This window comes from Schistocerca cancellata, chromosome 5 (assembly GCF_023864275.1).
Source record: "Schistocerca cancellata isolate TAMUIC-IGC-003103 chromosome 5, iqSchCanc2.1, whole genome shotgun sequence".
NCBI lineage: Eukaryota > Metazoa > Arthropoda > Insecta > Orthoptera > Acrididae > Schistocerca > Schistocerca cancellata.
In genome coordinates, this window is record NC_064630.1 from 151,499,934 (window position 1) to 151,527,494 (window position 27,561).

General features: G+C 46.2%; 1 protein-coding gene across 6 annotated transcripts in view; it reads left to right on the plus strand.

Moving 5' to 3' along the window:
• The window catches only part of LOC126188265 (uncharacterized), a 104,927-nt gene that overhangs the window by 17,841 nt on the left and 59,525 nt on the right, over positions 1-27,561 (plus strand). The window contains exon 1 of one of the 6 annotated variants that reach the window (XM_049929831.1): positions 26,208-26,316. The exons of 2 other annotated variants lie outside the window; for them this stretch is intronic. The gene's annotated coding sequence lies outside the window, so the exon portion shown is untranslated. Of the gene's footprint in view, positions 1-26,207; positions 26,317-27,561 lie in introns of those variants that run through there. 3 more of the 6 variants (XM_049929835.1, XM_049929833.1, XM_049929830.1) reach the window with 3 other exon arrangements.

The following is a 27,561-nucleotide window of genomic DNA, read 5'->3' on the forward strand; positions in this document are numbered from 1 at the left end:
GGAGCTGATAGGTCCTACCTCCTGCAGTTTTGTAGGGCATTTGTTTTATCAACCATAAATTTTGCCTTGTGGTCTATGGATCAGCCCGTATTTCCTACCTCAAGATGTTAGATGCTGTCCACGATGAGGGCATTCGGATATCGACTGGATCCTTTTGGACCAGCCCAGTTCAGAGTTTGTGTGCAGAGGCTGGTGAACCACCACTCTAGATTAATTGACATATCCTTTTGGATTGACAGGCACTGAAAATCTCAGCGTCGCCTCAGTCTATGGCATTTAATGCAGTGGACCAACTCAACTTTTGATGGCTGTTTAGGAATTGGCCCCATCTGACCAAGCCATTTGGGATACATGCTGCTGACTGTTCAAGGATCTGGATATGCCAGACCTACAAATACACAGCCAGGGATGGAACATGTTGCCTCCTTGGTGTCTTCAGAGGCCCAAAGCAATTTTAAACTTGACACAGTACTAGAAAACTTGCACTCCAGATTACATTTTTACAACTTTGTTTTCTTCCAATCTGAGTATGTACTGCAGTTTTATCGTTGTTTATACAGATAGATCCCAGCATGAGACTGTGCTTGGTTGTTCCACTGTTTTCCCTGATAGGATTTTTGAAGTGCTTCTTCTGGACCTATTTACAAATTATGATGCAGAGTTATACAGCATTATGAGGCATTGGAGAGGTTTCACAGACATCACCATACAAGGGTTCTTGTCTGTTCCAACTCACTTAGTGCACAACAAGCACTTCACCAAATGTATCCAATAGACATTGTGATGCAGCTCATCCGTGGCTCCTTACAGTGGGTCTAACACCATGACAAGGAGGTGATCTTTAGCTGGGTGTCTGGCCTCGTCGGGATACAGGGAAACAACATGGCCATAAAGTGGAAGCATGTTGGGATGGTGTTGTCCGTTAATATCCCATCCCGTTGTATGGCATCATCTCATTTTCTTATAGTCACATTGTGTGTCAGTGGGAGACTGAATGGTTGAAGGTGACAGAAAACAAACTGTTCTCGCTCAAATCGACCACACAGGCATGACGGACTTCCTGTCAGCCTCATCGCTGGAAGGAGTTTCTGTTTACTAGGCTGCGCATCAAACATGGCCCTTTAACACATGACTTCCTCCTCTTTTGGGAGGATCCACCATTTTGTAAGGTTTGTGGTGTGCCACATTCAGTTCAGCATATTTTGGCAATGTGTGTTTTTTTTTGTATCAGGACAGCTGTCAGTTTTGATGGAGATCTGCCCACTGTCCTCGCCGATACTGATTAGAGTGTTACAAGAGTGGTGATACTTTGTGAACTGTCAGGCCTCATCCATAAATTGGTGGGGAAGGGAGGGATCTTAATACATTATAAACTGCTTTGCATGCGGGGACAGCATTCGTCCCCACGCATGAGATTGGCTAGCTGACCTTTCGTCAGAGTGCTGATGAACATGATGTTGAGTGCCTCTCACCTAAAATAATAATAATAATAATAATAATAATAATAATAATAATAATAATAAAATTTCAGCTGATATATATAGAATACAAAGACACAAATACAGACATTAGACCATTCTTGCATAGACCGCCAAATAACCCACAAGTCCAAACAACAATAAAAACTGTCAACACAATCATACACAACAAAATAAATGAAAACACAACTATGGAAGAGTTACAACTACTGGTTCATATAGGAGCACTCACTACACTAAATATACACACTAGGCAGAGATCAGAACCAACCAACACACAGAAGAAACCCACAAAACCAGCATGGCAACACGGGCTACAGATAAGAATAGAAAAACTGAGAAAAGACATCAGACAGCTAACACAATTTATAAGAAATGAAATATCAGAAGAAAAAGAAAAACGAAAAAGGTTAGGTAAAATCTTACAACAAGAAGCGATAGAGCAATTAGATGAAAAGAAACAGAAATTACAAGCATTGGCCAAACAACTTAGAAGATACAAAAAAAGTGAAAATAGAAGGAAACAAAACCAAACATTCAACACAAACCAAAAGAAATTTTTACCAGACAATAGATAACACACACATTAAAATAGACAATCCACCAAACATAACAGACATGGAACACTTCTGGAGCAACATATGGCCAAACCCGGTGCAACATAACAGGCATGCACGGTGGATACAAGCAGAAACACACATACAAGATGATGCCATAAATGCTTGAAGTGAAGTGATAATTTTGCAACATGAAGTCACCCGAGCAATTAATTCTACTCACAATTGGAAAGCCCCAGGGAAAGATAAAATAGCAAATTTCTGGCTAAAGAAGTTCACCTCAACACATTCACATCTAACTAAATTATTTAACAGTTACATTGCAGACCCATACACATTCCCTGATACACTTTCACATGGAATAACTTATCTGAAACCTAAAGATCAAGCAGACACAGCGAACCCAGCTAAATATCGCCCCATAACATGCCTACCAACAATATACAAAATGTTAACTACAGTCATTACACAGAAATTAATGACACATACAACACTGAACAAAATTATAAATGAAGAACAAAAAGGCTGTTACAAAGGAGTATGAGGATGTAAAGAGCAACTGATAATAGATGCAGAGGTGACATATCAAGCTAAAACTATCCAAAGGTCGCTACACTACGCATACATTGATTACCAAAAAGCTTTTGATAGTGTACCCCACTCATGGTTACTACAAATATTGGAAATATACAAAGTAGATCCTAAATTGATACAGTTCCTAAACATAGTAATGAAAAATTGGAAATCCACACTTAATATCCAAACAAATTCAAATAATATCACATCACAGCCAATACAGATTAAGCGTGGAATATACCAAGGAGACTCATTAAGTTCTTTCTGGTTCTGCCTTGCTCTGAACCCACTATCCAACATGTTAAATTATACAAATTATGGATACAATATTACTGGAACATACCCACACAAAATCACACAATTGCTATACAAGGATGATCTAAAACTACTGGCAGCAACAAATCAACAACTCAACCAATTACTAAAGATAACAGAAGTATTCAGCAATGATATAAATATGGCTTTTGGAACAGACAAATGTAAGAAAAATAGCATAGTCAAGAGAAAACACACTAAACAAGAAGATTACATATTGGATAACCACAGCGACTGCATAGAAGCGATGGAAAAAACAGATGCCTATAAATATTTAGGATACAGACAAAAAATAGGAATAGATAATACAAATATTAAAGAAGAACTAAAAGAAAAATATAGACAAAGACTAACAAAAATACTGAAAGCAGAATTGACAGCAAGAAACAACACAAAAGCTATAAATACTTATGCTATACCAATATTGACCTACTCATTTGGAGTAGTGAAATGGAGTAACACAGACCTAGAAGCACTCAGTACACTTACATGATCACAGTGCCACAAATATAGAATACATTCAGCAACAGAAAGATTCACTTTAAGCAGAAAGGAAGGACGAAGGGGACTTATCGACATAAAAATCCTACATTATGGACAGGTAGACAATTTAAGAAAGTTCTTTCTAGAGTGAGCAGAAACTAGCAAAATACACAAAGCAATCACTCATATAAATACATCGGCTACACCACTGCAATTTCATAACTACTTCTACAACCCTTTAGATCGCATAACATCAACAGACACAAAGAAAGTAAATTGGAAAAAGAAAACACTACATGGCAAGCACCCGTATCATCTAACACAGCCACACATCGATCAAGACGCATCCAACACATGGCTCAGAAAAGGCAATATATACAGTGAGACGGAAGGATTCATGATTGCAATACAGGATCAAACAATTAACACCAGATAGTACAGCAAGCATATTATTAAAGATCCCAATACCACAACAGATAAATGCAGACTTTGCAAACAACAAATAGAAACAGTAGATCACATCACAAGTGGATGTACAATACTAGCAAATACAGAATACCCCAGAAGACATGACAATGTAGCAAAAATAATACATCAACAGCTTGCCTTACAACATAAACTTATAAAACAACACGTTCCCACATACAAGTATGCACCACAAAATGTACTGGAGAATGATGAATACAAATTATACTGGAACAGAACCATTATAACAGATAAAACAACACCGCATAACAAACCTGACATCATACTCATCAATAAAAAGAAGATATTAACACAACTAATCGAAATATCCATACCCAATACAACAAATATACAAAAGAAAACATGAGGAAAAATTGAAAAATACATCCAACTGGCTGAGGAAGTCAAGGACATGTGGCATCAGGATAAAGTTGACATTATACCAATTATACTATCAACTACAGGAGTCGTGCCACACAATATCCACCAGTACATCAATGCAATACAGCTACATCCAAACTTATATATACAACTACAGAAATCTGTAATTATTGATACATGTTCAATTACCTGAAAGTTCCTAAATGCAATATAATGTAAACCGTACAGTTAAAAGGAAGTCATGCTTGATCAAGGTCCGCGTCTCTTTCCATTTTTGACCAGACATAACGTCTGAGAAAAGAAAGAAATAATAATAATAATAATAATAATAATCTCATCTGACCATAATTCGTTGGTTAAGAACTACAGATTAAAACTGAAGAAATTGTGCAATGGTAGGAAATTAAGGACACAAGACCTGGATAAATTGAGAAAACCACATTTTCAAAGCTTCTGTTCTTTCCTTACTTGAACCATTTACACTTCCACATCAAGGAACCCTCAAGACTAATACTTTCAAAGCTTTCTAAAACTCTTTTTTAGGAACACTTTTCTTACTAGCATCACTCTACATTCTATGGACAAAATTAAGGAACTTTTTAAAAAAAGTAGCCAATGATATAAAGATAACTATTTGTGTGTAAATAAAACAAATGGAGAAAATTTATTTTAATCTAAAGATACACCTCCCTATAATACACTGGCAGAGATGACAGCTAGCAGTGTGTATTGTGCGTGCCCGGCCTGGTGTCACGTTGCTATTCAGTGGCAGTGAAATGTGCCGTTGCAGCAAGGAATGACCATCGGTCTTCTGTGGATGGATGCTGGCTGTATCAGGGTACACTGTGGCTAACGCACCTGGCGTGAGCTGGTGAGATGTGACATCAATGGCCGCACGCAGGTCAGCGATCAGCCCAGTAGACCATCTTCGTGACATCGGCTGTCTGGCAGTGGTCAGTCCGGAGGCTAGGGTTCAGTTACTGTGTCCACAGTGGCGGTGTTGCACAGTGGCACAGGCAGTGTATCATTCAAGTGCCCAGCTGCACCATGGCGGGCTGGTCTGCAGTTGTTAAGTATGCTTCCTCCTCACTGATGTTTGCTGTTTTTCTCTAGTCAGCAGGACAGTGGAAAGCTCTAATGGCCCCGGCTGTTGTAATCGAGAAGGCTAAAGCCCATTCCTCGCTGCTGTGGTGCATTCCACTGCCACTGATCAGCAACATGCCGCCACACGTGGCTTTCACAGTGCACGCCACTAACTGTCGTCCCTGCCAGTGTAATTGGGGCAAGCTTACCGTACCTCCTGTTGTCATTTTGGTGTCTAGCGTGCTGTTGATCATCACTGAATCCATCTGTTGTCGTCGTTTCACCCCATCCTGTTGTCTGACTCTGCTGGTCAGCGATCCTCTTGGAAGACACATCCCGGTCTCCTGAGCTGCTAATGGAAGTCACAGTATCTCTTCAAATCTTTTTATGGTTCTAACCAATACAATAATTTTTCTCTAGCTTCACACCTCCTGTTCATGAAAGAATTCACCCTCAAAGTGTACTACTGCCCGAAAGCACTATTAACTATTACTTTCATATAAAATTGCTAGACAATTCACTTTTATGAACCTTATGTTATGGTGCTATGTTCTTTGCTACTTCTCTTCGCGAATTCTCAGTGTATTGACACTTTGTGCACCATGGCCTAGGGTACACCTTTGGTTCTCGCTTTTTAGGCTCTGCTTATTGTTTTCATTGCCTTCCTGGTTTGTGCTACTTCTACTTGTGTGAACCATTAGTTTGAAGGTAGGGAGCAGCATGATTTGGGTAACTTTCCTCTTGAGTGGATAGTACGTAATTTCAATGACAGCACAAAATATGCAGGCAGCTCTGGTCAAAAACCCAACGTCTTTGTCTTTGCTGTTGTTTGCACTGGTAATACCTTACGTGTTCTGAAAGGCATTCCATAGTGATTCATGCATAGTGCAAGGTAGTCATCTGGTGTAGACAGGCATGTAGGGCCAAGTCCATGGTACTGTGTAGGAAAGTGAGGTGTTCTTTGGGTATTATTTCGCAAGATTGGTCGGGTATATAGATTAAGGAACAAACCACACTGAGGGTGACGGTTTCAGTTATGGTGGCTTGCAGTCGGAAAGTTTGCCCACATAAATCATATTGAGTACCATTGATGATCAGTCCTTGTCCTTTTAATTCTATTCTTTGAGTGCTGCCTTACCTGCCCTGCACATGACAAGCACAAATTATAATTATTTGCTTGGCCTAGTTGAAAACACCTCCTCTGTGACTACTTTCTTGGGACATTTTGTGATTGAATTCTGAGGGCAGAACAATGAGAACTTGCTTCATCTGGTGACAACATGTACTACCTATGTGGGACAGATGCTGATTGGCCCAGTTCGGCAGTGAAGAAATTCCTGTCTGGTGACAACATGTACTACCTATGTGGGACAGATGCTGATTGGCCCAGTTCGGCAGTGAAGAAATTCCTGTCTGGACAAGAGAGCGTGAATGCACTTTCAGCTGCACGAACTTTCATAGGTGGTCCTACACTATCTGGTATGCATGTAAGGCATAGCATTTGAATTTACAATCTTCACATGTTGGAGGTATTTGGATGTGAATCTCGAATATCAAATAAAATTCACAGGTTCTTCATTACTGTACAGTTATTCAGGATTGCAGTGTGGGGTTCTTTTATTGGGAAATTCATCAGATGCAAACTACTGAAGTGTTTTTCTGGCAGGAACAAACAGTCATATGTATTCAAGGATTGGGTCCTGTAAGAAACATTTCAGTCAACTCTTTAATGACTTTCCCAACTATCTGTATAAAATTGCTTAATATATGTCAAAGAAAATTACAGAAATTTATTCCGAGAAAGAATGTACATTTTCATGGTACAAGAAGAAACTTTTCTTCTTTTGATAGTCTGTATATGTATTCTCTGCTTCGACCATTGTCAGTCATTTTATTGCTTACATAACAAAACTCATCTACTGCTTTTAGTGTCTGTATGGTAGAGGTCAGCCAATACTCAGCCCCCCCCCCCCTCCCCTCTGCGGGTCCAGAGGTTAGAATAGACCTGAGGTATTCCTGCCTGTCGAAAGGAGTCTCACTTTTCGGGCCTATAAGTTCAGGTCCCATTTTATGGTTTGACCTGCCACTTTAAAAATTCTACAGAAGTGCAGGCCATATGGGGAAGGACGCCTTAAGAGGTGCATGAGTTATCCGTAGTGCCCTTAGATTAGATCTCCTGAACTTCTTGTCGTGGCCTTGCATCTCCAACCGCAATTCAACTATTTGGGCGAGAACACTTTAAGGGGTATGTCATCTTCTTCCGTTGTCTCCTGTCCTCTGTCACCCCCCATGACAATATTGGATTTCTCTTGGCCCAATATCTAGCATGGTAGCCAGTCCGTTGTGGTGGGGCTGTCATGTACCCATTTGGTGGTAGCCCCCCTGACAACACGGGGATAGCGCTGCTGATGCCCAAGCTGTTAACTCCCCATGTGTATGCCAAGGAGTAGATGCCTGTCCTGCTGGGGCATCAGGACTCCCAGCAATCGCCATCATGCCAGGTGGCCTTTGCTGTGGCTGGGTGGCGTCCGTGGGGAGAGCACCTGATCAGAGTGGATGGCATCAGGGCGGATGACCCGCAATGAAGTGGACTGTCATCTCTAGCTGGTGACCGTGCGGTGCCAGCAGTCTCTAAGAAGGGCAAGATAGAGTACAATGCTGATAGGTATGACCCTAAATTGTTTCCCTCACTTGCTACACAGTGGGAGGAACATAGGGCTATAGAAAGAAGAGAGCCAGATACGACTCGGTATTTAGCCAGTAGCAAAATGGATGGGGACTCCTTTCTACCTACAAAGCACCAGTTTTTTGTTGAACATCTTGAGGATAAGTTTGCAGAAGTGACAATGCTGTCCAAGATGAGAAACGGTGCAATCTTGATTCAGACAGCATCCCCAGCCCAATTCCAGGCATTACTCACCTGTGACCGGCTGTATGATATTCCTGTTCTGTCACTCCCCATAAAAGCCTCATCATGGTCCAGGAGATTATTTTCCATCACGACCTCCTCTTGCAGTCTGACGACGAGCTCCGCACCAATCTAGAATGGTGGGGTATTCATTTCATCCAGGTATTTACAGGGGACCCAAAGACAACAGGGTTGCTACTGGTTCCTCCATCTTGGCCTCTGAGGGTGATTCATTGCCTGAAAAGGTCAAGGTGATGGTTTACTGCTGTGACGTTGAACTGTACGTCGCTCCCCCTATGCGGTGCTTTAAGTGCTGAAAATTAGGGTACCTGTCTTCCCGCTGCACTTCCAGCACCATATGTTGAGACTGCGGACGTCCACTACATCCAGATATTCAATGTATGCCTCCTCCCACTTGTATCAACTGTGGAGAGCACCACTCCCCTGCTCGCCAGACTGCACAGTACTCCAAAAGGAGCGGAAAATCATGGAGTGCAAGACCCTGGACCGGTTGACTTACCAAGGGGCTAAATGTAAATTTGCATGATTACACCCCGTTCAGTTGATGTCCACTTCTGCTGCAGCTACTTTACTATCACCGTCACAAGTACCAGTCGTACCACACTCTGTGCCACGAACAGTGTGCCCTCTGCGCAGCCAGAATACACCCGCCCCTTGGTGGTAGAGAGAAAATCTGCTTCCGTTGCTCCCAAAGTACCTACTTCAGGAACAAGGTCCCCCAAACGCAGGGGACTTTGGTCCCCTCCCCCCAGTCGGAGAAGCAACAGCCTCCTCCGGCTCCTCTTGTGCGGAAGGGCCCCCTTGGGACCATCTTTTCTAAGATTTTCACTAATGCCACAGCAGACACTTGCCAGTGGCAGAGCTTCACCGTCTTCCTCGGTGCCTGAAGCTACTTCAGAGAAGTCCTTTCGGCAAGCTCCTAAAGAGAAGTGAGAGGGCAAGCAATCCAAGAAGAAGACTGCTAAGAAACAGGACCCTCCAGCGGCTCCAACACCACCACTCCCTACCAATTCTGCATCCGAGGATGAGACGGTGATCTTAGCATCCCCTGAGGACCTGTATCTCACTGATGCCTCATCTGCAATGGGAATGGATATAAATACTCCCGTCGGTGGCAGCAGGTGACCCTGAGGCCTAACCTGCCTTCTTGCGTGCTCATGCCTTCCCAGCTTCATGATCACATCATTCTCCAGGGGAACTGTGGCGGTTTTTTCCACCGCCTGGCTGAGCTACGGCAACTGTTAAGCTTTACACCTGCTTTCTGCATTGCCCTACAGAAAACCTGGTTCCCGGCAATATGGACCCCTGCCCTCTGCGGCTATAGGGGATATTACCAGAACTGTAGCGACTATAATAGCGTGTCAGATGGAGTTTTTCTATGTCCTGCACTCAGAATGTTGCGAAACTGTGCCCCTTCAAACCCCTCTCGAAGCTGTAGCTGTCAGGATCAGGACAATGCAGGAAATAACTGTCTGCAACATATACCTTCCTCCATATGGTGCAGTACACCTGAATGTATTGGCTGCACTGATTCACCAACTCCGTAAACCTTTCCTACTTTTAGGATAATTTAATGCCCATAACTCCTTGTGAGGTGGCACTGTGCTTATTGGCTGAGGTAGAGGTGTCAAAACTTTACTGTCTCAAACTGACCTCTGCCTCTTCAGTACATTTCATTGTGGCTCATGATACTTATTTGGTCATAATTTCTCTCTGTGCTGCCCAGGACTTCTCCTATCTGTCCACTGGAGAGCCCATGATGACTTGTGTGGTAGTGACCATTTCCCCATCTTCCTGTCACTCCCTCAGTACCATTCCCCTGGACATCTACCTAGATGGGCTTTAAACAAGGCAGATTGAGAAGCTTTCACCTCTGTTATCACCATTGAATCTCCCCCACATGGTACCATCGATGTGGTGGTTGAGTGGATCATTAGAACGATCGTTTCTGTGGCGGAAAACATGATACCTTGTTCTTTAGGGTGCCCCCAGCAAAAAGTCGGTACCTTGGTCGTCACCGGAAATCGCTGAGGCTCTACAGCAACATTAGCGGCATTCTTCCCTAAAGCACCTAATAGCTTTTAAATGACTCAGTGCCCATGTTTGCCAGCTTATAAAAGGACGGAAACAGGAGTGTTGAGAGAGATACGTCTCGACCATTGGGTGCCATATGTCACCTTCCCAAGTCTGGACGAAGCTGAGACGTGTTTTTGGGTACCAGACCCCGACAGGTGTCCCTGGCATTAACATCAATGGCGTGTCATCTAGCTGTGCAAACGCAATTTCCGAGCACTATGCTCAAGCCACTGCATTGGAGAATTACCCCCCCCCCCCCCCCTCCCAGCCTTTTACACCCTCAAACGGTGGGTGGAAATGAAAGTCCTCTCGTTCACTGAACGTCACGGTGAACCCTGTAATACTACATTTAGAGTGGGAGCTCCTCAGCACCCTTGTCCACTGCCACGACACAGCTCCTGGGCCAGATTGAATCCACGGTCAGATTATCAAACATCTCATCTGACTACAAGTGACATCTCCTCATCTTCAACCGGATCTGGTGTGATCACGTCTTTCCATCACTATGGCAGGAGAGCACCATCGTTTCAGTGCTCAAACCCAGCAAATACCTGCTTGATGTGGATAACTATCGGCCCATCAGCCTCACCAATGTTCTTTGTAAGCTGTTAGAATGTATGGTGAGTCGGCAGTTTTGTTGGCTCCAGGAGTCATGGGGCCTACTGGCTCCCTGCCAGGGTGGTTTCCGCCAGGATCGCTCTACCACTGATAATCTTGTGTCCCTGGAGTCTGCCATCCGAACAGCCTTTTCCAGGCACCAACACCTGGTTGCCGTCTGTTTTGATATACGGAAGCATATGGCGCCACCTGGTGATATTATATCCTTGCCATTTTACATGAGTGGGGTCTCTGAGGCCCACTCCTGATTTTTATCCAAAACTTCCTGTCGCTCCATACTTTCTGTGTCCAAATTGGTGCCTCTCATAGTTGAACCTGTATCCAGGAGAATGGGGTCTCGCAGGGCTCCATATTGAGTGTATCCCTATTTTTAGTAGCCATTAACAGTCTAGCATCAGCTGTAGAGCTATCGGTCGCACCTTCTCTGTATGCAGACGACTTCTGCATTTCATACTGCTCTTCCAGTACTGGTGTTGCTGAGCAGTGCCTACGCGGAGCCATCCACAAGGCACAGTTATGGGGTCTAGCCCACGGCTTCTTGTTTTCATCCACAGAAAGTGTCGTGCACTTCTGTTGGTGACGTACCGTTCATCCAGAACCAGAACTTTTCCTTAATGATGATCTACTCTCTATAGTACAGACGTATCGATTCTTAGGACTGGTTTTCAACACCCGATTGACTTGGCTTCCTCACCTTCGTCAGCTTAAGCGGATGTGCTGGCAAAACTTCAATGCCATCTGCTACCTGAGCAACACCAACTGGGGGTGCAGATCACTCTATGCTTCTGTTACTCTACAGAGCCCTTGTACAATCCTGCCTTGACTATGGGAGTCTGGTTTATGGTTTGTCGGCACCCTCATCATTGCGTTTCCTCAGCCTAGTGCATATACCACCTATATTTGAGGTCCATTCCCGTACACCTAGGCTGAAGCTTCCCTGGACCTTTCACACGGCGCTAAGGACTCAGTTAATCCCACAGTTCTCCGCTGTCACTTCCTCTTGGTTCCTGACATGTACCGGGGCTATGAAGTAGTTAATACCAAAGTCTCACTGGCTGATGATCACGTTAGCTTCGCATATGTTCATGGAGGGTGTATTGAACAGCACTCTTTGCCAGATTGCTGCAGTGTTTTCACTGTAGAGCTGGCAGCCATTTCTTGTGCTGTTGAGCGCATCCGCTCATGCCGTGGCGAGTCGTTTCATCTCTGTTCTGACTCCTTGAGCAGCCTACAGGCTATCGCCCAGTACTACCCTTGCCATCGTTTGGCAGTGACCATTCAGGAGTCTATCCATGCTCTGGAATGGTCCAGTCGTTCAGTGGTGTTTGTCTGGACCCGAGGTCATGTTGGAATTCCAGGAAATGGGCTTGCCGACAGGCTGGCCAAACAGGCTACACAGAAAACGCTTCTGGAGGTCAGCATCCCCATAACTGACCTGCTTTCATTATTGCACTGCGAGGTTTTTCGGCTTTGGGAGATGGAATGGCATTATCTCAGTACGCTCAACAAACTGAATGCCCATAAGGAGACTGCAAATATGTGGAAGTCTCGATGAGGGCCTCTTGCAGGGACTCTGTGGTTCTTTGGTGGCTCCGCATTGGCCATGCTTGTGCGTCCCACAGCTACCTCCTGCGTTGTGAAGTGTCAGTGCGACGTCTGGTTGACAGTGGCCCATATATTGTTGGGCTGTCCTCCTTTGGTTGCCTTACGTCATGATTTTCTTTTATCAGACTCATTACTGTTAATTTTAGCAGACAACGCCTCATCGGCTGATTTGGTTTTACGTTTTATCCGTGAAAGTGGGTTTTATAATTCTCTGAAGGTTTTAGAGCATGTCCTTTGTCCCTCTGTGTCCTCCACCCTAGTGCTTTTAGGCTGGTGGTTTTAATGTGTCGCAGAGTGGCTAGCTTATCCTTTTTATTCTCGTGATCAGCCTGCCATGGTCATCTGCTCTGTTATTTTAATTCCTTCTACCTGTTTATTGCGTCTCTGTGGGGTTTTCTTGAATTAGTGTTTGTATCCCTTCTATCGTGTTGTAAGTCTTGTTTTTGTTCTCACCCGTGTTTACATCGGAACAAGGGACCAATGACCTTGCAGTATGGTCCCTTACCCCTGTTTTTTAAACCAACCAATCAATACGCAGCATGTAAGCTAGCTCATGTGATGGGTGGTCACACATCTGCATGTTTGTGTATCCCCTTGACTAAGCAGAGACTGCACTATTGATGTCTGAGCTCTTACCTCTCTGCAAATGCTGAGAAGTTTGTGCCTGTCTGTTTGTGTGCACTGGGACTTGGGAAAATTGCCATCAAGCCAGATGGCCATTGCTCTGGCTGGGTGGCACCTGTGGGGAGAGTCTTTGTTCAGAGTAAGCTGCATCATGTTGCATATCTCTCACAGTGAAAAGACTGTTATAAGCTGGTTGCCACCTGAGGCTATAGCAATCTTTTCAGACCAATCTGAGTGCTTCAGTGCAGATCATTATGATGCCAAGAACTTAGACTACTCAGCCACACCATGAGAGGAAAGTAAAATCAAGTAAACTGCAGAAACATAGTCGCCACAGTCCCTGGTTTGTGTCTGTACTGATGGAGGGTGGTTTGTAACTAATTAGTCTGTTTTTTATAGATAATAATGAAAATGTGTTTGGAGAAATTTCTTCCCATAGTAAACTATGAAGTAGTTCTGTGTCAATCAAAACAGAAGTGTTACTTTCTTCCAGTATACTTGGGTGATGTACCATCATCATAATATCTGGTAAGAACCTGAATATATTTAAGGCTTTAATTTTTCACCCTTACTTACTGCTGCAAGTGAACGAGGAATTACACAAAAACCTGAAGAAACAAGGGGTCCTCTTCATATGTCGTACACACTGCCGTCTGCCACTCAATGAGCTTGACACCAGAGCACTTATCCTTGCATTTGAGGGAGATTCACTTTTTGAGAAAGGTAAAATTATCTTCTACCATTATGAGGTGAAGCTGTACTTCCCACCTGACTTTGATCATTTACATATAAATGTTTTGGATATGTCTCCCCATTGTATGAACAACCCAATCTGTGGACTCCCTATGGGGCTCGTTGTTTCATGAGTTTATGCGTGGTGTAACACACAGAGCCCTAAGCTATTGCAGCCTGTTCTTTCTTCCCAGGCTTCATTTCCTTTGCCATGCTCCTCCCTCCCCATCCTGGCTTCTTCCCCACCGCCCCATCCTTCCCCTCCCTTGGTGTTTTTATTTATGTTGACCTGACTATCCACATCGTTCACTGTATTCTGTGTGATTTTGTTCCTCTTGCCTGTTCTTTCATCCTTTTCTGGCATTTTTGGTCCCCCCCCCCTGCCCCCCCCCCCTTGGGGTTTGAGCTCCACTTCTGAATTTTCTGTCTTTAGTTGAACTGTCTGTGGAAGAACTCTCTCCGTAGCATCTACAGCATGGATTACTATCCCCTCTTACTTCCCCTCCACCCTGCTAAAACCCCCTGCGGGTTCGGGGGTTAGAATAGGCCCGCGGTATTCCTGCCTGTCGTAAGAGGCGACTAAAAGGAGTCTCACATGTTTCGGCCTTATGTGATGGTCCCCTCTCGGGTTTGACCTCCATCTTTCTAAATTATTCTGAAGAGCGAGCCAATTGGGGAAGGGCGCCTTACGTGGTGCACTGTATCCGTCGTGCATTGAGACCTTTAGCCGGCTTTTTCGTCGTTGCAATGGTGTCCCGCTCGTTTTCCATCTCTTGGGCGAGGATACGTCCCTGGGTGTGATTCCCACGCTGCACTCTGCAGTGTTTCTTTTAACTGCGACGACGACCTTGAACAGTTTTGCACCTAAGATCCAGCACGGTAGCCAGTCCGTTGTGGTGGGGCCGCCATGTACCCTCTTGGTTGTAGCCCCCTGACAACACAGGGATCGCTCTACTGATGCCTGCGCCGTTAACTCCCCACGTATGCCAAGGAGTAGATGCCCGTCTCCCTGGGGCATCAGGACTCCCAGCAATGGCCATCCTGCCAGGTGGCTATTGCTGCGGCTGGGTGGCGCCCGTGGGGAGGGCCCTTGGTTGGAGTAGGTGGCATCAGGGCGGATGACCCGCAATGAAGCGTGGTACATCATCTCTCGCTGGCGGCCAGCCGCCAGCAGTCTCTAAGCGTTCTCGGGCTCACTTTAATGCTGAAAAGTACAATCCGAAAACGTTCCCCTCTCTGGCCACGCCGTGGGAGGAGCGTAAGTCTCAGGATGGAGGTAATAGTTATTCGCCCCGATTCTTAGCTTGTACGAGAGCTGATGGGGAGTCTTTTCTCTCCACAAAGCCTCAGTTCTTCGTCGAGCATTTAGAGGACAAGTTTGGGGAGGTGGAGGGCTTGTCAAAAATGCGCTCTGGATCGGTCCTGATCCAAACGGCATCCTCTGCCCAGTCACGACGGTTGCTTGCTTGTGACAAGCTGGGGGATGTTGCTGTTACGATCACGCCGCATAAGAGTTTAAATATGGTTCAGGGAGTTATTTACCATAAGGACCTTCTTTTGCAGTCTGATGACGAGCTGTGCGCCAACTTAGAGCGCAGGGGTGTACATTTCGTCCGGCGCGTTCATCGGGGTCCGAAGGAAAATCGGATAGCTACCGGTGCCTTCATCTTGGCCTTCGAGGGTGATACGTTACCGGAAAAGGTCAAGGTGATGGTCTACCGATGTGACGTCGGGCCCTATATTCCTCCCCCGATGCGGTGCTTCAAGTGCTGGAAGTTCGGCCATATGTCTTCCCGCTGCACTTCCAGCCTCACATGTCGAGATTGCGGACGCCCGTCTCATCCCGATACTCCATGTGCCCCGCCTCCCATCTGTGTCAACTGCGGGGAGCACCATTCACCTTGCTCGCCTGACTGCAAAGTCTTTCAGAAAGAGCGCAAAATTATGGAATATAAGACCCTGGACCGGCTGACCTATACTGAGGCCAAAAGGAAATATGACAGACTCCATCCTGTGAGAATGACATCTTCTTATGCAGCTGCTATGACAACTGTGCTCGCTCCATCAGTTTCGAGACTTCCAGCCAGCTCGATAAGCAGTAAGACTCCTCCTGCCCCCTTGCCTGTGGGGGGCTCTACCCAACCGGTTGCTCCTGCACCACCTACCTCAGGAGCAACCTCCTCCCACCCGTCGGGGACGTCCGTCCCCGCTTCTCAGCCGGAGAAGCGTCTAACTTCTTCGGCTACTCTCGCCCGTAAGTGTTCCCTTGGGACCCTCCCTTCCCAGGGTTCCACCAGCGGGAAGGATGACGGCCGCCAGTGGCATAAGTCCTCACCAGCGGCCGGGTGTAGGGCTTCACGATCCTCCTCTGTCCCAGAGACTGAATCGGTGAAGCCTTCCCAGCCGGTGCAACCCAAGGTTCAGCGAGAGAAGTCCAAGAGAAAGACCTCTAAGGCCAAAGAACTTGCGGTGGCGCCAACCCCACCGCACCTTTCGCGCTCTGCGTCTGAGGATGCAGTCGAGATTCTAGCGTCCGCTGCGGACCTTGATCTCGCTGGTCCCTCAGACGCCATGGATGCCTCTCGTACGGGTACTGAATCGGTGGCAGTGAGTGAACAAGCAGTGTAAATTGCCTTCCCAGTCCTTTCACGCCTTTCTCAGCCATGGACAATATCATCCTCCAGTGGAACTGCGGCGGTTTTTTCCACCGTCTAGCTGAGCTCCAACAACTTATCAGCCTTCACCCTTTCTTCTGCGTTGCTCTTCAGGAAACTTGGTTTCCAGCAATGCGAACCCCCGCCCTCCGTGGCTATCGGGGTTATTATAAGAACCGGGCAGCATATGAAAGGGTGTCGGGTGGCGTCTGCCTCTATGTCCTTCACACTCTGCACAGCGAGTCTGTCCCTCTCCACACACCTTTAGAGGCTGTCGCTGTTCGGGTGTGGATGCCACAGGCTGTTACCATCTGCAGTCTTTACCTTCCACCGGATGGTGATGTCTCGCAGCATGTCCTGGCTGCGCTGATAGCCCAATTGCCGCCACCTTTCTTGCTATTGGGCGACTTCAACGCCCATAACCCTCTGTGTGGTGGGTCAGTGGCAACAGGTCGAGGCGCCATCGTTGAGCATTTATTGTCGCAGCTCGATCTCTCGATTTTAAATGATGGTGCCTTCACACACTTCAGTGTGGCGCATGGCACATACTCCGCCATTGACCTTTCAATATGTAGCCCTAGCCTCTTACCGTCTGTCCAATGGAGTGTGCATGACGACCTGTGTGGTAGTGACCACTTTCCGATCTTTCTGTCACTACCACAGCGTCACTCTTCTGGGCGCCCTAGCAGATGGGCTATGAATAAGGCTGACTGGGACTTGTTCTCCTCCACTGCCGCTCTTGAGTCTCTCTCTAATGCCGACATTGATGCGGTGGTTCAATCGGTCACCACCGGCATCGTTACTGCCGCCGAATCTGCCATTCCCCATTCTTCTGGGTCCCCTCGGCGGAAGGCTGTCCCTTGGTGGTCGCCTGAGATCGCTGAAGCGATTAAAGATCGCCGGTGGGCGCTCCAGCGTCACAAGCGACATCCCTCCTTAGACCACCTTATCGCCTTCAAACGGCTGCGTGCGCGGGCCCGCCTCCTTATCCGCCAAGGTAAGAAGGAGTGCTGGGAGCGGTATGTGTCCACCATTGGCCTCCATGTCACTCCTTCGCAGGTCTGGGCCAAGATTCGACGCGTCTACGGCTATCGGACCCCTGCCAGCGTCCCTGCGCTCTCACTGAATGGAGCAGTTTATACTGACTCCGACGTCATTGCCAATCGCTTAGCAGAGCATTTTGCTATGAGTTCCGCTTCTGCGAATTACCCCCAGGCCTTCCGCTCCGTTAAAGAGCGGATGGAACGTCGGAGCCTTTCGTTTCACACCAACCACCCAGAATCTTACAATGCTCCATTCAGTGAGTGGGAATTTCGCAGTGCCCTAGCTGCTTGCCCTGATACCGCTCCTGGGCCAGATGGCATCCACTGTCAGATGCTGAAACACCTTTCAGTGGACTGCCAGCGGCGCCTTCTCGATCTTTACAACCGTCTTTGGGTCGAGGGGGTGTTTCCGTCGCAATGGCGGGAAGGCGTTGTCATCCCCGTTTTGAAACCTGGAAAGACCCCTCTGGAGGTGGACAGCTACCGCCCCATTAGCCTCACCAACGTTCTTTGTAAGCTTCTCGAACGGATGGTGAGCCGGCACTTAAATTGGGTACTGGAGTCTCGGGGCCTTCTGGCTCCGTCTCAGGGTGGGTTCCGGAAAGGCCGCTCCGCCGCCGACAATCTGGTGAGCCTGGAGTCGGCCATCCGTACTGCCTTTGCCCGCCGTCAGCACCTGGTCGCTGTCTTTTTCGACATGCGGAAGGCGTACGATACGACATGGCGTCATCACATCCTTTCTACGCTTCATGGGTGGGGTCTTCGGGGCCCTCTGCCGATCTTTATCCGCAATTTCCTGTCGTATCGTACCTTCCGCGTGCAAGTCGCAGCATCCTATAGTTCCACCCACGTCCAGGAGAACGGTGTGCCACAGGGTTCTGTTTTAAGTGTCTGCCTGTTTTTAATAGCCATTAACGGGCTCGCTGCGGCCGTGGGAACTTCTGTCTCTGCTTCCCTGTATGCTGACGACTTCTGCCTTTATTACAGCTCTACTGGCATTGCAGCTGTTGAACGTCAGCTACAGGGAGCTATCCATAAGGCGCAGTCTTGGGCTGTAGCGCATGGGTTTCAGTTTTCGGCAGCCAAGACCCGCGTTATGCATTTCTGCCGGCGCCGAACAGTCCGTCCTGAGCCGCGGCTTTATCTTGGCGACGAACTCCTTGCTGTGGTGGAGACCCACAGGTTTTTGGGGGTGGTTTTCGATGCCCGGTTGACTTGGCTGCCTCATATCCGGCAGCTTAAACAGACGTGTTGGCGGCATCTAAACGCTCTGAGATGCTTGAGCCACACCCGCTGGGGCGCCGACCGCTCTACCCTGTTGCGGCTCTACCAGGCGTTAATCCAGTCCCATCTGGATTATGGGAGCCTGGCTTATGGCTCAGCATCCCCATCTGCGTTACGGCTGCTGGACCCAATTCTCCACAGCGGGATACGCCTTGCCACTGGTGCTTTCCGCACCAGCCCTGTGGACAGCGTACTAGTGGAGGCAGGTGTACCTCCACTGCGGTTCCGGCGCCAACGTTTGCTGGCCGCTTATGCTGCCCATGTTCTAAGTCTGCCCGGGCATCCAAATTATCGTGTCCTGTTCCCGCAGTCAGTCGTCCATCTGCCAGACCGTCGGCCCCGGTCGGTTTGTCCGATCGCCGTACGCGTCAAGGAGCTTCTCTGCGGGCTTGGGTTTTTCCCTGTTCCACCTCCTTTCCGAGCGCCTCTGCGTACACCCCCGTGGTGTGTTCCTCGCCCTTGCCTTCGGCTCGACTTGGCACAGGGCTCGAAGGACTCGGTCCCTCCAGAGGCCTTCCGCCGCCGCTTTTATTCCATCCTGGCCACGTATCAGGGCTCTGGAATTGTTTACACCGACGGTTCGATGGTTGCTGGTCGTGTCGGGTATGCGCTAACTCTAGGGGACCATTCCGAACAACGGTCCTTGGCGGCTGGCTGCAGCGGTTACACTGCTGAGCTAGTCGCCATCTTTCGAGCCCTAGAGTATATCCGCTCCTGCTCAGGTGAGTCCTTCGTTATCTGTAGCGATTCCCTGAGCGGTTTACGAGCTCTAGACCAGTGTTTTCCTCGTTCTCGTCTGTTGATGGCTATCCATGAGTCCCTGCATACTCTTGCGCGTTGCGGCCGCTCTGTGGTCTTTGTGTGGACCCCCGGTCATGTCGGTATCCCAGGCAATGAACATGTTGACCGCCTGGCGAAAGAGGCCACGAGTAAACCATCTCTGGATGTTGGCCTCCCAGAGGCTGATTTGCGGGCAGTCCTCCGCCGAAAAGTTTTTGCGCTTTGGGACGCTGAATGGCGCGATCGGATTACACCCAATAAACTCCGTGCCATTAAGGAGACGACGACTGTGTGGCGGTCCTCCATGCGAGCCGACCGCAGGGACTCAGTCGTCCTTTGTCGGCTCCGCATTGGCCACTCCCGGCTAACACACAGTTATTTACTGCGCCGGGAGGACCCTCCTGTATGTCGCTGCGGGGCGGCTTTGACAGTGGCCCACATTCTGTTGGCCTGCCCCCTTTTAGCTGTGGTCAGGCAGACATTTGCGCTGCCTGCTACGCTCCCTGCCGTTTTATCTGATGACCCTGTTATGGCTGCCTTAGTTTTACGTTTTATTAGGGCAGGGAGTTTTTATTCTTTCATCTGAGTGTTTCTGTTTTATTTTATTTTTTGTGCTGATTCTGGCCTTTGGCCTATGATTTTAAACTGATCTTTTAAGGTGTTTCTAAGTGGTTGGCTTTTCCTTTTTTTTTCTATGGTTGGCCAACCACTGTCACACTCTGTGTGGTTTTAGTTCGTTTTGTCTTGTCCCTGTCTCCGTTTCTCTTGTTCTGTATCGTCTGTGATCTATTCTGTTCCTCGTTTTTATTCTCTGTGGGTGTTCTTTGTATTTGGAAAAAGGGACCGATGACCGTAGCAGTCTGGTCCCTTTCATCCCCCAAACCAACCAACCACCCTGCTAAATTACCAACATGTGTAGCCAGTCTGTTTGGTGTGGCTGTTATGTATCCATCTGGCTAAGCCCCCTGACAACACAGGGAACACACTACTGATACCTGAACCGTTCCCTCCCCATGTATGGCAAGGAATGGTTGCTTCTCATCCTGGAGCATTGGAACTCCTGGGAACGGCTGCTGTGCCAAACGGCCGTTGTTGTGGCTGCGTGGCACCTATAGGGAGAGCTCCTGATCAGAGTGGGTGGTGTTAGGGCAGATGCTTCGCACATTAAGCGTATCAGGCTGCAAAAATGTGGCCATTCTCCAATGGCCCTCTCTTCTAGTGGGAGCAGATCATTTAATGCTGCTTTGTATGATTGTATGACCCTACAGCCTTCCCTTCCCTGTCTACATCCTGGAAGGAGGGCCAGGTTCACCACCTCGAAATGAAACACTTTCCGCACTACCTGGTCTGTACTAGAATGGACGGTTACATATTCACCACCACAAAGCAATTGTTTTTTGTGGGGAGTATCGAGGGCAAGTTTGATGAAGTTGAGTCTCTCACTAAGATGCGGTTGGGCTCCCTGTTGATTAGAGCTGCTTCTGTCGCCTAGTCTGCAGAGGCAGATACACTTACCTCAAGGTCAAGGTTATGCATTACCGATATGACTTGAAACCACACATCTCACAACCCGTGAGGTACTTTTGGTGTTTGCATTTTGGACATATCTCCCCACTATATGGTGGACCCTCTCTCTAGTGGCTGTGGCCACCCACTCCGTGAGGGTGCCGCAATGTTTCGCCACCTGTTTGTGACCACTGTCATGACCACCACTCTCGCCATATTGCCCAGATACAAGAGTAAAAGTTCCTGGACCGTCTATCTTATGCTGAGGTGTGCCAAAAAATATGAATGACTCCACCCAGTGTCAAATTCTTGTACTTTTGCTCTGTTGCATCCTTTCCCCCTCCTACCTCTTCCTTAGCCCAGCCCTATCTCCCTCTGGTCTCCCATTCCCCTATGGTTCCCATGCTCTCCCTTCTGGGTGCTGCTCCCCCCGCCCCCCTCCCCAGTGAAGGGGCTCCACCCTGGTACCCCTTATCCCGGTGTCTCTCAGCTGCAGGTCTGCTACCACAACTTGGCCACCGTGCCCCAAGGTCACCCACTCTCATCCTGTTCTGGATCTAGCAGAAGACTGCTGCCCCTCTGTGCCCTGCCTCCTCAACCTCCAAAAGAGGAGGAGGAGAAGAAGAAGAAGAAGAAGAAGAAGAAACAACAAAAGTCCAAGACAAGTATGGAATACCACCATCATGAAGGAGACCCATAACACTTGGCATAAGTTTGCAAAGAGGAAACTTAGTGCACCCAGGATTCATTCTTACTGTGTTTAACTAGGTATTGAGCCTTTACAGGGAGCCACTTATGTTAAGAGAGTGTTCTGTGAAAGCTATCTCTTGAGACATTGCAAGGCCCTTTGACATTCCTGATTTGTAATATTCTCATGCAACATTCAAGCACAATTTGTTGTGGCCTATCTGTGGAGTGGTTTGTCAATTCAGCCAAGGCAGTTTGTTTCTGTGGGATAAGATCTACTGACAACCATTCATTCTCAGTAGCCAATGGGAAGCATGGGAGAGAAAATGCATTGACTGCTGGCTGTCGCATGGAATATTGGATTCAGCTTCTCTACTTCTGCTACTCTTCTTAGTTTTTGAACTTTGTTCTTTCCCTAGAATTTCCATCTTTTCATGTGCACCCGGTCTGGGTGACAGTCTCACAGGTTGGCCTTGGCCTGCCCTCGTGTATTCTGTCGAAAGAGTTTACTGAGTTAAACAGTAATTTAAATGTCCAGAACAGCCAGTGTGTCCCCCAGCTGGTCCACTACTGTGGCCACACTGAGTACTACCTGCACTGAGATTGACCCCAGACCCCACACCCATGGCCAAATGGGAGGTCATTACAGGGTGTGGCATGCAACGAAGGACTTTCTGGGAGGGGGTGATTGGAGGGCATCCCAAGTTCATCTGACAAACTGGTTCAAGTACTGTCGGTGGCTGACAAAGACCCTGAGCCAGATGCAATAGCCCACCGTGCTCTAGAGGAAGCCCATATGCCCACAAGATCTGGACATCTACAGATTGTGGGGTTACTGGTAGTTGGGAGCTCCAATGTTATATGCGTAATGCCCCCCCCCCCCCATAGGGATATTGCTACACAGAGAAGGAATTCAGTGTGCACTCCATTTAAACATCAGGGGGGGTTATTTCATATGTGAAGTGAGTGCTTCTGGATGCCATGAAAAGCACAGGGTGCAGCCAAATGCAGGTGGTGGCTCATATTGGTACTAACAATGTAACAATGTGTGTCGTTTTGGATCAGAAGAGATTCTCTCTGGTTTGAGGCGGCTAGCTGAAAGGGTAAAGACTACCGGTCTTGCTTGCAAGGTGGAGATGGAACTCATCATCTGTAGCATCGTTGACAGAACTGACCATATTTCTTTGGTACAGAGCTGAGTGGAGGGTCCGAATCAAAGGTTCAGACAATTGTGCAACATGTTAGGCTGCAGATTCCTCGGTTTGTGCCATAGGGTGGTGGGTTTCCAGGTTCTGCATAATAGATTAGGGGTCCACTCCACCCAGGAAGAGCAGCTACATGGGCAGAGGGGCGGTGTGGAGGGGACAGGGTGGATTTTTAGGTTAGAGGTTCTTAGGAAATGACGGAAAGGGCAAAATTCTAAAAGGGTGTACGGAAAGCACAGGAAGGAAGCCCTCTCGAAGTGTAACTTTTGGCAAAAACATGCCTGACCTCTTAGCAACAAATAATCCTGAGCAAATAAGGAGTATCATGATGAATAGAGGGATTAGTGACCACAAGGTGGTTGTTGTGAGACTGAATATGGTAATATCCAAACCCACCAAAAATAAAAACAAAATACATCTGTTTAAGAAAGCAGATACAAATTCACTTGATGCTGTCCTCAACCAGTCTCCAAAACTTCCATTCTGACTGTGTAAGCATGGACCAGACATAGTTTGAATTCAAAGGAATAGTATCAATGGAAATTGAGATGTATACCAAATAATTTGACAGGAGATGATACTGATCTCCCACAGTTCACAAAACAAGTCAGAACACTGTTGTAAAAGCAATGAAATAAACATACCAAGTTAAAAAGAATGCAAAATCTGCAAGGTTGGTGAAGTGTACAAAAGCTCAAAATTTAGCAAAAACTTCAATGGAAGATGCTTTTAATAGTTTCCACAATGAAACACAGTCTCCAAATCTGGCAGAAAACCCAGAGAGATTCTGGTTGTGTGTAAAGTACAGCAGCAGTAAGACACAATCGGTACCTTCACTGCATGATGATGGTGGTGATACTGATGACAGTGCCACTAAAGCAGAGATACTGAACCCTATTCTTTGAAATTCCTTCACCAAAGATGAAGGAGTAAATATTCCAGACTTATGAATCAAAAACTGTTGTCAGCATAACTGACTTAGAATCAGATATCCTTGGTGTAGTGAATCAGCTTAAATCACTTAATAAACGCAAGGTCTCCCGTACAGATTGTATACCAGTCAGGTTCCTTTCAGAGTTTGCTGAGATAATAGCACTGTTGGAATCCCCCAAGGAAGTGTGCAGGACCTCTGCTGTTCCTGATCTAAATAAACAAGTTAGGGGACAATTGGAGCAAACCTCTTAGATTGTTTGCAGATGATGCTGTCTTTTACCATCTTGTAAAGTCTTCAGATGATCAAAACAAATTGCAAAATGATTTATACAAGATACCAGCATGGTATGAAAAGTGCCAATTGGCTCCAAATAATGAAATGTGAAGTTATCCACATGACTACTAAAAGGAATCCACTGAATTTCGGTTACACTATATAGCAGTCAAATCTGAAGGCTGTAAATTCAACTAAATACTTAGGGACTACACTTACGAATAGCAATTTATTGGCAGAACACTTAGAAAATGCAACAGGTTTACTTAAGAGATTGCTTACACTGCATTTGTCTGCCATCTTCTGGAGTATTGCTGTGCAGTGAGGGGCCCATATCAATTAGTATTGATGGAAGACATTGAAAAAGTTCAAAGAGGGGCAGCTTGTTTTGTATTATCACATATGGGGGAGAGTTTCACAGATACAGCCTGCAAATTAGATAGCAATCATTAAAGCAAAGACAATTTTTGTTACAGTCTTAAACCATGGCATGTGAAGATGCCATCATGTCAATGACTTTTAAATATGACTAAAGTGGTCTCCACTTTTCAAGATAATCTGAAGTTGCATTAACTGCATGAAATGCATCGTTATAAATAAAACACTTGCAACAGAGACTGTTTCCTATTTTTAGAATGTATAACAAAACTAACTGCGCACAGGGGTTGCTTATTTATAGATGGCAGGGATATAGAAAATTTTGCATGTCTAATGCTGATGGGAAATCTCTGAATTTAAGTCAGCTGAATGCTTTATCATCACACATTACCCCGTATAAATGAGAAAGCATTTTTCTATTTTCTAACCTATAAACCCCCCTCCATCCTGAATAGCTGCGCATGCAAGCATGCCGCTTATGGAATTAAGGGAGGCAGGCCTGCCCCAGATCAGTGGACAGCAGATTAAAAACAGGGGTCAGTGTGTGGTCCAGCCTGCATGTGGTTTTTAGGTGGTTTTGCACATCCAACTAGGTAAACACTGGGCTGGTGCACCCCATTTACACGATTTGCAAACATTTTGAAACACCAGAATGAGATTTTCACTCTGCAGCGGAGTGTGCGCTGATATGAAACTTCCTGGCAGATTAAAACTGTGTGCCCGACCGAGACTCGAACTCGGGACCTTTGCCTTTCGCGGGCAAGTGCTCTGCCACTGAGCTACCGAAGCACGACTCACGCCCGGTACTCACAGCTTTACTTCTGCCAGTATCTCGTCTCCTACCTTCCAAACTTTACAGAAGCTCTCCTGTCAGGCACACAGTTTTAATCTGCCAGGAAGTTTCATTTTGAAACACATTTTCACGTGGGTTGGGCACTGACATTTGGCTGTACACCTGTGAACTATTTGGATCAATTATACAACAAATACTTGAGTATTTTCTTCTCATTTATTAATTATGAATCTACTTGAAACATTTGAACTGTTTTTCTTTTTCTTTTGAAAGCTACTGGTACTTATATCAGGTAAGCATTTTGAAAAAAAATAAATTATCATGATTATTTTTCATTTCAATTCGAAAGAACATATGGATTTTAGTGTCAATAGTGCTGCTAATGTCATAATATCTTTACATAATGATTTATAAGTACCTTTTCCTTAAGATTAACAATTCTCAAAAGGATGGTATTACTCACCATAAATATGACACATGGATTTACGAACAGGTACAGTGAAAAGACTGTTACGTACCAAACTTGAGGCCAAAGCCTTTCTCAGAAAAGAAAGGAACACACACACACACACACACACACACACACACACACACACACACACACAAAAAAAAAAAAAAAAAAAAAAAAAAAAAAAAAAAAAAAAAAAAAGAGCTGGCATATCTCACACACATGACCCCTCTATCTAGCTGCTCTAGCCGGACTGGTAGTCCAGCCACAGATAACATTATGTGTGCTTGAGGTGTGCCTGTGTGTGTGTGTGTTTTCCTTTCATTTCTGAAGAAGGCTTTGGCCATAAGCATAGTGTGTAATAATGTTTTCAGTGTGCCTGTCTGCAACTCAACGTGTCATCTTGACAGTGAGTAGCGATTTATTGTTCTTATGATTGCTGATATTCTCACCTGGAATTTCCATTGTTTGATATTCTCTACAGTTGAAAATTATATATACCATAGGCAGCTAGATTTTACTTTGAGACCAGTTGCATCTGACAGACAACAATCTTCCAGTTACTATAACAGAAGATTCTTATTGACATCCAAATGACATACAATAGAATATTTAGGTAATCCACTTATTTTACACTGTTTCATAAAACCACATTGGTAGAGACAATACATTTTATGAGACTTACTTGCAGACTTCGAATTCATTTGGCATCAGCTATACTAGGTATAGATATGCGAGATGTTAGTGACAAATGAAAATTTGTGATGGACTTTGACTCGAACCCGGATTTCCTGCTTATCGCGAACTGTAACTTTAACCACTTCGGCTGTCTGTACACATTGCCCTGACTGATTCAAACCTTCCTATGCCACACTGTCTACATCCCCTAATCCTCACAAATTGTGATTCCTGCAATAGGAAGAGACCAATTTATTATTTTCATTTTTAGCACATCTAGGTGTGTAACATTTATTTTCTATTTATATATTTTAATACAAGGATTAATATGATTTCTTATTTAAAAAATATTTGTGGAATATTCCTGCTTCAGTTCTTACAGTTTCATGAAGTTCCGATAGGTGGCAGCACTATAAATAGTTGTCAAAATGGCGTCTTCAATGGATGTGCACTCCAAGCAGAGACCTGTCATTGAGTTTCTTTTGACAGAAAACTAGAGCTCTGCAGATACTCATAGGCACTGGCAGAATGTTTACAGAGACATGGCAGTGAATGAAACCGTGAGTTGCTGGCAGAGGCATCTGTCATCCCGACAAGGTCGTGAAACCCTGTCCGATCTGCATGCTGGTCAGTCACACACAGCAATGACTGTAATGTTGGGATGATTTCAGTGTGTTCCTTACCACAAAATTGCAAACAAACTTGTCCTCCATTACAACGCAATGCCTCACACAAGCCTGTGCTCCCAAGAGGGGCTTCTAAACTTTACTGGACTGTTCTTCCTCATCCCCCTACAGCACGGATCTTGCTCCTTTAGACTTTCATTTGTTTGGCCCAATGAAGGATGCACTCAATGGGAAGCAGTATATGGATGATGGGGAGATTGATACAGCAAGACGTTGTCTCCAACTTTGACCAGTAGAGTGGTATCATGTGGGCATATAGGCCCTCAGTAAGGTGGTGTAAGGCCATCACA